At 35.2% G+C, this 12147-nt stretch overlaps 1 protein-coding gene across 21 annotated transcripts in view; it reads left to right on the forward strand.

Annotated features, from left to right (window-relative positions):
* The window catches only part of CD36 (CD36 molecule (CD36 blood group)), a 79931-nt gene that overhangs the window by 14595 nt on the left and 53189 nt on the right, over positions 1-12147 (forward strand). For 2 of the 21 annotated variants that reach the window (XM_081146388.1, XM_081146376.1), the window contains exons 1-2: positions 6279-6350; positions 10352-10645. The exons of 2 other annotated variants lie outside the window; for them this stretch is intronic. The gene's annotated coding sequence lies outside the window, so the exon portion shown is untranslated. Of the gene's footprint in view, positions 1-6135; positions 6351-8635; positions 8736-10351; positions 10646-10785; positions 10884-11236; positions 11359-12147 lie in introns of those variants that run through there. 17 more of the 21 variants (XM_081146373.1, XM_081146379.1, XM_081146385.1 and 14 more) reach the window with 13 other exon arrangements.

The raw sequence follows: 12147 nt of genomic DNA on the forward strand, positions 1-12147 counted from the left end.
GGAACTCTGTTTCCTCATCTGAAAAATAAATCATTTAGACCATATGATTTTTAATATCCTCCTCAGATTTCAGAATCAGGAGACATGAACTTGGTCCCTATTCTCATACTTCTGTGACAACGAGAAAGTAACTTTTAATGTCATCTCTGCTTCTTAGCTAAAATGGGAAGCTGTACCAGATAATCTGTGAAGAATCATCCAATCTAAGTTTACTCAATCATCTATTATATGAACCTATGACTCTATTTCCTTTCTTTTGTATATACTATTACACTAAAGTTTCCCAAGTATGTTTTTTAAAATACTGATGAAGGTAATTTTAACAGGGGAATGTGTTCTAGATTTACAGTGGAGGTGACTGGGAGCTGGTAAGCAACTGGTTATAATATCTTAGTAAAATTACCAACAAAGATGTAAATGTGTGTGTTGATTTTATGATGTACAGAATTACACAACAACTGTTTATAAAGACTTCAATAGAATTTTTAGATTAAACAGGAATGATGTCAGCAAAATGGCATTTCTGGAAATTTATGACACCCACCCCCTCCTGAAAGCATCAATTTGAACAACTATCCATGCATGAAAATACTCATAAGCCCCGAGGATTCCAGGTGAAGGATTATAGTACCTGGGTGAAGCACATATTTTATTTTTGTAGAGATTTTGAGTTAAGACAGTGGATAACCTCAATCTTTTCAGTACAATAGAAAATAAAGCTATATCCTGAGACAATAGGTTTTCTGGGAAATGCTTTAGAAAATGAAGAAGGTTCATTTCTGCAAAACCAAGTGTAAAGGTAAGTCATGAGATAGAAAAAAAAGTAAAGGATTGGTAGGCATTTACTGAGCACAGCTCAATACAAATATAATCTTGTTTAAAAATGTATTTGAGCCCAGATGGGCGTGGCTCAGTGGTTGAGCATCGACCTACGATACAGGCGATCAGCGTTCGATTCCGGGTCAGGGCAAATGCCTGGTTGCGGCCTTGATCAATGACTCTCATCATTGATGTTTCTATCTCTCTCTCCCTCTCCTTTCCTCTCTCTGAAATCAATAAAGATATATAAAATAAAATGTATTTGAGCCCAGCCAGCTTGGCTTAGTGGATGAGTGTTGACCTATGATCCAGGAGATCATGGTTTATCTCCTAGTCAGGGCACATGCCCGCATTTTGGGCTCGATCCCTGTTAAGGATCATGCAGGAAGCAGCTGATTGATTACTCTCTCATTGTTGATGTTTCTATCTCTCTCTCTCTCCCTTTCCCTTCCCCTCTCTGAAATCAATAAAAACACATTTAAAAAATAAAAATATATATATTTGAATATCAAATGAATATTTATTATTGGAAAAAGTCAAATAGTATCTTAAAATTTAAAGGAAATTAAAACACAGTTGCCTTATTTTGCCCACCTTCTCCCATTCTTATGTCTTTTTCCAGCTGAAAATACTTTTAATTATTCTAGCTAACATACTTATAGTGCCATTCCTTGATTTTTAAAAATTGTTTTGTTTTACACATTAGCATTTATTTATTCCTGTGGAAGAAAGTATCTAGCTTTTATAGTTCCATAAGCAATACCACTTCACTCATTCCACCCACCATCTCCACAATGCTCTTCTTCTCCCAACTCAATGTAATTCCTTTTCTTTTTTTAAAATCCTCACATGAGGATATTTTTTCCATTGTTTTTTAGAGAGAGTGAAAGGGGAAAAGAGAGAAACATTGGCATGAGAGAGACACATTGGTTAGTTGCCTCCCACATGTGCCCCAACTGGGGAGAGCCTGCAACTGAGGTATGTGCCCTTGGCCAGCATCGAACCCGGGACCCTTCAGTCCACAGGCCAACATTCCAACCACTGAGCAAACTTGCTAGGCCATAACTTAGTTTTTTTAAAAAAAATATTACTGACCATTTACATTATTATTATAAATTTTCTGAAAAGCAGAGCCATGAAGTGTATAATGAGTGCTTTCTTTCTGGTATTTATTTTTTCCTGGTGGTGATAATTGCTTCTTGAAGCCCTCTGTGCTCCTGACCCAACAATAAGTGGTTTGTTTCCTAGGTCCATGACATGTTTGTTACCCTGAAACTTCCTTTCACCTTCTTCCTGGAAATTCCCTTTGTCTTAGTTATCAGATCAGCTATTTCCTCAATTCTCTGTGCTCTGATTTTTTGGTTTACTTCCTTGTTTTAGTGAAGTTTACATTCTGAGAGTTCCTTGAGATTGCTAAGAAAGGGTAAAACTTGGGACCCTGTTTATATTAAAATGTCTTTACCCTCATTCTTAAAGTTTTGTTGATGTAGAATGATAATTGAAAATCACTTTCCCTCAGATTTTTGAAGAGGGTGCTCATTTGATTTCTAAGATCCCAGCGCTGCTCTCAAAGTTGTTTGTTTATTTTTTTCTGATTTGTAGTAGACATTGCTCACAAGCCATCAGAGACTTTTAAGATTTTCTGTTTATTCTAAAGACAGGCAGGTAGGCCATGGCCTGTGGCCCTTTTTACCCACTATACTGTGGCTGGGTGAAATCTTCAACTCTGGAGACTTATACCCTTCAATTCTAGAAAACATTCATGCACTCTATTCTAATTTCCCCATTCTGTTCTGGTTCTTATTTTGTTTTCTGTGGAAATCCCATCATGTGGATTAGGGATCTGTTCTACTAGCCTCATGTTGCTCTAATGGCTCTGACATCCCAGCTGTTCTCCTGACACTGTTATTTCCACAATCATTGTTTAAATGTTTTAAATGATTTCATGGTTTTCAGTTTTCCTAGTTTCATGATGCAATATCTTCTCTTAGTTGTCTGAAAACATTAATCACTAAAATATTTAGTGTTTGTATTCCCTTTTCTTATATTCATTCTTATTGTTTGCTTATTTGTTTTTAATTTTTGAATGTCAGAGGTGTTGCTGAACTATCTGGTGATTGAACACTTAGGTTTATAATTGTGGCCAGTGAATACAATCTCATTTGAGAGATGCATTTCCCAACATGGTAGCCGTTGGCCACAGGTCGCTATTGAGAACTTGAAATATCTCACTAATAATTTATATTGATTGAAATGATAGTATTTATGATAATGGGGGAAGGCATATGTAATATTAAATGTATTTACAATTTTAATGTGGCGACTATACATTTCAAAAGTATATATAATATGAGGCTCATATTGTACTTCTGTTGCACATTACTGCTCTAGAATGATCGGATAAGGTGTAGTCCATTTCCTTGTCCCCCTTTGCCACTCTAACTCCAGGGAAAAAGTAGTCCCAACAAGTTTTTTCTGTTGCTCCAGTCAGTTCCCCCAGAAGGGAATCCTATAATCTCTTGCTTGTTGGAGTTCTAGAAGCGGCAGTGGAACATTTTGAGGTAAACTTATTTCAGGATGGATCTACCTTGTTCTCCCAGCTGGGCCTCAAACACCCCACATTTTGACAGGTGAGGAAGGATTAGGCAGGCTGTGCAGAGCACACAGGGAGAAGATCTAAGGCTTAGGTCTTCTAAAAGTATTCAACCAAGTTAGACCCTGCTTCCATGGCACCCCATGCTGACAGTTCATGGCCCTATCTCGGGTTATACAGAAGATTCTTTTTGTTTCTTTCTGTCTTTCTGCTCTAGGCTTATATGTTTAGAACCTGACACTTGAGCATCTGAGCAATTATCGTAAGTCCATTTGCTTTATGAATATTGGCTTGTTTTCGGTCTTCTTTCATTTAAATCTTTGGCCTGACCACGTGTGTGCCAAGTTTTTATAAATTCTATTACTTTAATTTCAATGAGATTTCAGGTAAAAAAAAAAATGCATTCAATCTGCTATGTTTAACCAGAAGTCTTGATCTTGATTTTAAAGCTTCAAATTATCTTGCCATTTCCTTCTTCAATGTTTTTGGCCAGATTATGCTTAGATATTTAAGTCTCCTATACCCAGCTTTAGATATACTTCCCTCTACCTGTAGATACGAACCTTCAGGTCAGACCATGCTTAGCTTGTTCATGTGTCTATTTTTCAACCATTCCAATTACAATGATAAATGTTTTATGTAATTACCTAATTTTTTTGGCTGAGAATCCTACTTTCTTTTATTTATTTGTAGTCAACTAATCTATGGAAGATTAAGTATCTAAGATTTCAGTGTTCATATTCTTAGGACTTCAGTCCCCATTGATCTCTCAGCTAAATATCTGCTTTGTTTGTTTTGCATAATTTATAGTTTTTGCAATATGATAAAAATAATAGTATGAGGTATTAATCCATGTGGTTTTGTCCCTCCCACCCTTTTCATTCTTTTTTTTTTGAACTACAAGATATGAAGCTACAACTCGAGGAAGGACTTCACTGGAGAAAAAGACAAAAACTGACATTATGTTATTATGCAGAGTAATAAAGATTTGAAAAGCAGTTATGATCAACCTGTAATACTTGTTCTCAACATAATCTCCAAATAAATAATAAAAAGGCCATAAACTTGGATAGAAGTGGAACACAGGGACTTAGATGCAAATGAATCCCAGTCAGCTCTGGGATCTGCTCTGTAGCAGACTCATTCCTGAAGGCAAGCCTTCTGCTCCTCCAACCCCACAGGCAAGTCTGAGGATCTTAGAGCAGAGCTGTAACGCAGAGAGAACAAGCCTCAGAAAACAATGCATCAACCACGGCAGCAGAGCAGTGGAGGAGTATCATAAGCTGTGTGTGGTGCTTAGGCAGCTATGTATGGAAGCAGATTTATGGAGCCCCTTGGACCCTAACACTGCTCAAGGCCCCAGAGGGTTGTAAAGTAAGCTGAGAAAAAGAGAGCCATCATCTGCAAAGTGAGCACAGTCAGGGCAAGGGAAAGTCTTAGTCCAAGTTTAGAGAGGGTATACTCTGTGTTCTTATCTCCTCTCTCAACATAATACCTGTTCAGAAAAATATAATTGTTTTAATCTGAAATGACTGAGAAGCACACAAAAATGGACGTTTTCTTAAAATGAATATCTCAAATATTCTGGATCAGGCAGAATGGAGGCTTGAGGTAAAAAAGAATTTCATATTTGCATTCCTGAATTTGAGACTGTGAAACTCACTTTCTTTTCAGTAATGTTCAGCCATTCCCAAAGTTTGCAACTGTGATAGATCTCTCTCGGTTGTTCTAGATTAGTTCATTTTATATTTCACATTCTTTTGTCAGGATAGACAATTATGTTTCTTGGAATGATGGAAACTTGTACTTGATTTTTATTTTGAACTTTGATTTTATTTTGAAGCCTTAACATTTTCTCCACTTAAAGAATATACCCTCCTAGGTAATAGGAGATCCTGTGGCATTTCTATGGTCTTTATTTTGAGTTGATTACATACACAAACATGCAATTTGAGCAAATAATTGTGTTATCAAGATGGTATGACAGCTGAATATTTTCAAATGGCTGCTTTGGAGAAGAGCCAGCACTTTAGAAACTAATAATTATTTCTTAATATTTATTATTTCGCAAGTAGACACATCTTACCCCATATATTAAGCTAGTTTTAGTGGAGTATTCTGTTACTTGCAGATAAAAGCATCAAAGTTGATTTAACCATAGCTCAGCACTCTACCCTGAACAATTTACTTAACCTCTCATCCTTTTGCCTCTCAGTACTGTGCTACTTTTGCTGTTTGTAAGATTAGGAAAGCAATAATACTAACCTCAAATGGTTTTTATGAAGATTAATTTAAATAATCCACATGAAGTTTTTAGAAAATGATGTCTGGCCTGTAGTAAGTACCCTCAGTGTTAGCCAGTCATTTAGCATAACATGACACAATTTGGGTTTGTCAAAAAATGTACTCTGATAAGATTATCATTTCATAAATTAAATACAATGTGATTTTATAAGGAATAAAAATGGTGATGTAACTATTTTAAAAATTAGTCAAAACATAACAAGACTACATCCCCTGTCCTTCAAATCAGACTCTGGAAATAAGTGCAATAAATTTTAAAAATGCATACCAGAAATAGCTTTGGTTTTATTTAGCCTAAAGGAGGAAGCATCACAATATACCATTTAGGTGGTATTTACAATTAGCCTTAAATAATTATTTGTCCAGTTGCCTCATTCTGGGAGGTTGTCTATATATCTGAACATTTGTTTCTGGCTTTCGATGTTGAAGCTCAGTGAAATTCAGGCAGAGTCCATTTCTGCCCCCACGAACTTTCACAGTTACCTATTTGTCAAAGGCGGGCAGGATTCTTGTTCTTGTTACCTAATCCAGTTGAGCAATAGAGAAGAGGGAGAGCCTCCAGGACACACTGTCTGACAGAAGCCAGAGTCAGGGTGACACAGTCTGCTGTCCTCACGTCTCTGCGTCTGCTAAGGTTAGTAAAGCTTGGAAATGAATACGACTAGAAATCATTATGCTTAGGTGACACCTCTAAGGTAGATTTTAAAACAAATGACCTGGGATTGTCAAAAGACTTTTAAAGTGAGGGGAAAGGAGGAGATTAGAGGAAAATCAGTACTTAAAAGCTGGCTTCCATGCCATAGTGCTACAGTGTGGGCTAGCCATAGTTTAGGAGTGCTTTATGGTGAAAAATAGAACGACCACATTTTTATTTAAAAATATTTTCCTCTGGGCTTTCAAGTAGAAATAAATTTTCCCTGCATTTAATTTCTTTAAATAAGAATGAATTACTTATGTTTGTACCTTATTGTGAATTAATATTTATATAACCTCAGGTTTCTTGTTTCCTTAGGCCTGAATGTGAATGTTTGCTTTCTCTAACCCCTAACATTTGCAGTAGGATGATATGCTTTATCCATAGTAAGAGACATAGAAATATACTAAGATCTTTTTAAATTTTATATTACTTAATGCAGCAAAGAAATCTGTAGCTGTCATAAACATTTATCTTTTGATATATTTTGTCTAACTAGTTTAGATTTAAAAATTATTAAAGTGACTCCAAGTTATATATACACTCAGAATTCATTATTTTTAAGTAAATTGGTATATTTTTATAATAGTTAATATATTTTCCCTCATTTTCTAAATTTAAATGAACCTTTATCTATTAACAATACCAAATAACAAAAAAAGATACTTGTAAAATTCATCCAGCATGTTTTTCTTTTTTTTTTTTTAGCCTTAAGTAATATTTTTGCTTTTTAAAGCAAAAGGTTTGTTTCTTGTGCTTCTTTATACAAGCAGTTATAACTTTTGGCAATCTAATATGAATTGCTATTGAATTATAAGGAAAGACTACTTTTCTTCTCCTCTAACTGTTGCTCTTGAACATAGCAGGCATCAATTAATTGGTAATGAATATTCTCCCACCTTATTTATTTGACATTGCTTGCAACAACTCTTCATGTTTTCTTCCATGAAGTCACTGGCATCTGGTAGAAATCTTTCTAAAGACAGACAAATGGCCTCTGCTGTTACCCCTTCTCTGTACTGGTCAATATATGGAAATTGTCTCAAACTTATGCTTGACGAAGGAGCTGGAATATTGGTTCATTGCTTGGTGAAGTTGTCATCTCTCCCTCTAAAACTTCCCCCCTCTGTAGGTCTTCTGCTGCACCATCAAACTTCCATTATACCACCTCTTGTACCATTTTTTAATGAATTTTCTGTGTCTATCTAACCAGCACTCCATTAAGTTAGGGTTTTATTTTATTTATTTTCATGATCTCTGGACCTAGAAATATTCGGCACTCAGGAGGAATAGCTTATTAAATAATTGCGTGGATAAATGTGTTGTTTTAACTATAATCTGTATAAAAAGTAATGAAAACAATTCTAAAACCTCAACATAACATAGAAAAATGCCTCTGCTGGGAGAGTTATATTGACAAAAGGTAAGGATTTAGATATGGGCAAGAAAATGTTTGTGCTTAATCATGTTTCCTTATGTCTTCCAATTAATCTTTGATGTTACTTGTTGCCTGGATGCATAAATTCAAGGTCACCTACTTTGTACTAGCTCTATAAATCTTATCATTTACCTAATTTTTCCTGTGTCATTTATATCCTCTTTAAAAATGTGGCTAACAATATCTAATTAGAGATTTTTTTGTATACTTAAATAATGACACATGGAAGAATTTTTGTATGACACCTGACACATGGTATTATGTTAAGAAAAATTTTTCCTCTCCCTTATCCTTTCCTAGAACTTTTCAAGTTGTCCCAGATGAAGGAGCAGAAACAGAATATATTAATTAAATAGAGATCTTCTATTTTTATAAGTAATTATTTAATTTAAAGAACTTTTAAAAATTAAAGAATATTTAAAATAAAACAAAATTTTAAAAGTCAAAAGAGCACTATAACCAGAATAGTTTTGAAAAGTTAACTTTACTCCAGTAAAGTTAATGGCAATCAAAAAGAGGTGTAAACTATTTCATTTATCCAGGAACTTAATATTAAATTGACTAGCATTACTGTAAAAGAACAAAGAAGAAAAATGATATACACAAAAAATTAAAGCAATACTTTAACAAATAGTCCAGAACCTGGAAAAATGTCTGTGAAAAAGGGTATAATTGGAAAAAAATAGAAACATTAGGAGGAAAAGAAAAGTCATATTCTAGGAGAGGTTATTTGTTCTTGTGTAATGACCATCAACGCAATGCAGAACAAGAATTTCCAACTATCTAGGTCTCTAAAACCTCATCTATTAAATGATCAGGACTTTCTGATTCCTAAGATTACTTCAATTTCTGCAAGATAAAGGTCATGAACAAGAGGAAAAAAAAAGGTATCATATATAGAAGCGGGTAAAAGGTCTTTGAACTATTTATATCTGAATAAATGTGGATGTCCTGTGAGCCCAAGAGACTGTGGTTTTCTATCTAGAATCTTTATGTGGAATTGTCCTTTGTAAGTGAGTTGCATCTGTAGTATGTGAGCTCCTTGAATGTATGTGTTCCTAAACTATGCATGCCGATTTGGACACATAGTTATTGGGTTCTCTTAGTATATATTAGTAGCTTTCAATAACAGTAGGAAAGTTATAGATCTTCTCCCCAAAACAGGTACAGTAAAATCCTCCTCTGATTGGCTTCTGACTGAAGCAATTGAGTAGCAAGCAGGAATCCAATCTGTTCCATTGCTCCTTGAAGTCCCCTCTCCATCAGTGTCCCGATAGTTCTTGCATGGAGGGTTTATCAGAAGCACACACTTAACACCTTGCTGACCAGTCACGAGATAACTCGTGTCTGCACTTACATTAATTTAAGTAATTTTAAACACCTTCTTGACCAAAGTAGCCAGCCTCACGGGTGAGGTAGGCACAAAATATCGTCAGCAATTAACATTCTAACTATGGAATTCCGCTAACCATCCAGTCACAGTCAGGCAATCAGGAATGCCCTGAAAACAAAAACTAGTCAATGGGCCATCTTTGAACTGAGCTTTAGGCAACTGGGTTTGGTGGGTTGTTATAGCCTGTGATGTAAGGGTGAGGTGTTAGCCAGTAATATTCATAGCCAATTCATAAATCTTTGAAACCATTAACTTCACCAGTGAAAACATCATTGTGACATTTATTATGCAATTATCTAGCTTATAAAAGATAATGAGACCTAAATTACTGGCTTCAATTACATTATAAGTAGAGAAGTCTCCAGTGAATGTTCACAACTAGGGTAGTTGCCCACTTTGAGAAGGTACATTAAAAGGACTTAATACTCACACATTGTATTTTTATGGAAGTATTTGAAGCACATTACAGAAAACCTCACAGTAGATTCTTCCTCTTTTTGGCAGAGTTATGGGCACACAGTGGCCACATGATAAATCTTCATTGCATATGCGTGTGTGTGAGGATGAATATCATCAACATGAATCCCCCAAAAAGTGTCACCTTAAATAATATTTTTCGTGAAATATTTTAGAAAAATTATTTTTGTCTAATTTATTTTTGTCAAGCCATACATTGTAATGGCTTGATTCATTTTGAGGATGTCCTTATTTTTGTTTGGATGATTTTTATTCTTATGAGTTACATAATATTAGTATATCCACCAGATATTATTATTTTAGTTCTCTTATGCATGACAAAAGATTGCTGTAACCTTGTAAATCTGAACGTGTTTGTTTGGCAAAGCCCTGCCTAATGTTGCTCTGATCTCCAGCTTTCCACAACTAGAATAGTCACTGATGCTCTGTCCCTTATCCCTAAGACCCATGTGTCTGTTGCCATGTGCTTCCTCTGAGGACTGTAAAGTCCTATAACAAAGACACAGGATGAAAAGGCCAGGGGAATTGCTATGAGAAAATAAGTAGGGATATCCCTGGAGAGGGAGCTGCTTCTGTGTTCTTTTAAACGTCACAGAGTAATTGTTTCTTTCTTTTTTTTTTTTTTTTTTAAAGAAAGAACCAGGGTGAAGAGCAGCTCATTTTCAAGCTGGAGAGCTTGGCAAACACCAGCTGCAGGGTTTACTTTGATTTAGGAACCCCACTGCCTCACTGGAGTGCCAATCAAAATTCCACAGCCATTCTTGGCTACTTGGAGGTGGGGCTGACTGATGTACAGCAGTGATTTGACCCAGCACTTGGGGCAAACACAACCAGAGTCATCAGTGTTAATCCTGTTGTCTTCCAACCAGCATTTTGTAAGTGCGTTAACACTGGTGGCCTTGCACTTTCTCATCGGACTTCTAACTGGTAATTACGCCTATGTAATCCTAACCTTATCTTGCCTAACAGTGTAGGACTCAAGACTTGTTCCTGAAATACTAAAATCTCTTTCTTTGATCTGATTTGTGCTTTGTTCATTTTAAGCTGTACTTGTGTTCTTCTCTCAGGAAACAGAGTATATGAGATATTACAGACATTCAGGCACCCTGTCTCAAGCTTTTAGATAAGAAGTTGTATCTACAAGGGAATGGAAGGAATTGGTCAGGTGTGGTAACTTTACTATGATCGTGTCAGTAAAAACTACAATAGTAAGTGATAAGAAGATATTAAAAATTATTTGACATTATCCACACCCTCCAACATACATGCACTTATATACATGCAACAATGCAGGTGTATCTTAACCCAAAAACCATACTAAAACAGCAAATTCCTGTGCAGCTACTTTTCTTAAGAAGATAAGGAAGACTGTTAACATGTAGGTTTTGCTTTTTATCTGAAGTTGCAATTATAATAAATATCATTATGTAACTTTTGGACTCTGTTATATTAAGATTGTGAGGCAGAGTCTCACAGTCTTGGAGAGAAAAAGGCTCTTTCCTCTTCTACTTCTTCTAGTCAACAGTAACCAGTGGAGATCACAGGCAGTTTCTCCTGCTTGCATTCCTGGATGGTGCTAGTCAACAGGTGGCTATTGTGACCTGCTTGAGAGGTGACTTACAACTTTATGTTCCTGCCAGGTCAGAGAACTCTGTCATCATATTGTAAAATTGACTTGGGTTCCTGCATCTTTGATTCAATAACTAACAGGATATAGGAAATAACATTTAAAAATAACCATTAAGTGAGAGCCATTTTTTAATTTGTAAATCATTTCTATGATTTTTTTTTCTTGGTAATAACTCGCTACATAATGGGAGGCATAGAAAATCAGGTACTAGAATTAGGTAAAATTTTATAGGTTCCAGACATAATTATTTTACTAGTCACATATGACCATTTCTAGTAATGACATTTTATTTCTACCTGCATTGTGATATAATGTTCTGTTTAGGGGCAAACAATCTTATATGCCTCAACTTGATTTCATTGTGCTTATCTTAAATAGTTGGAAATTGAGCTTTGTAAGTTAAAAGAGAACACTGGAGGCAATGATTTGCCTCAGTTGATACTGTGTGAAGATAGGGGACTGACGAAAATGTTTAACAGAGACAAGGACAGGAAATGTTAAGACAACCTCATTCAAGGAATAATTTATAACCTTGCTTATAGCTCAGACCTGTACAATTTTGTTTGACATTGGGGGGTTCATATAGTTATTTAAGCCATCTAGACAAGCTATGATTAAATATTTCAATATAAGATCACAAGCAATTACTGATTTAAAATTGTTACCTAAATGTAAATAATTATTACCAAAAAATTGATGACATGCTATATAGTAATTCTACTAAACAGATTATATATATACATATATATATATATATATGTATATATATATATATATATACATATATATATAATTTTCC

The sequence above is a fragment of the Miniopterus schreibersii genome (assembly GCF_964146895.1).
Source record: "Miniopterus schreibersii genome assembly, chromosome: 9".
In the NCBI taxonomy this organism is placed as follows: Eukaryota; Metazoa; Chordata; class Mammalia; order Chiroptera; family Miniopteridae; genus Miniopterus; species Miniopterus schreibersii.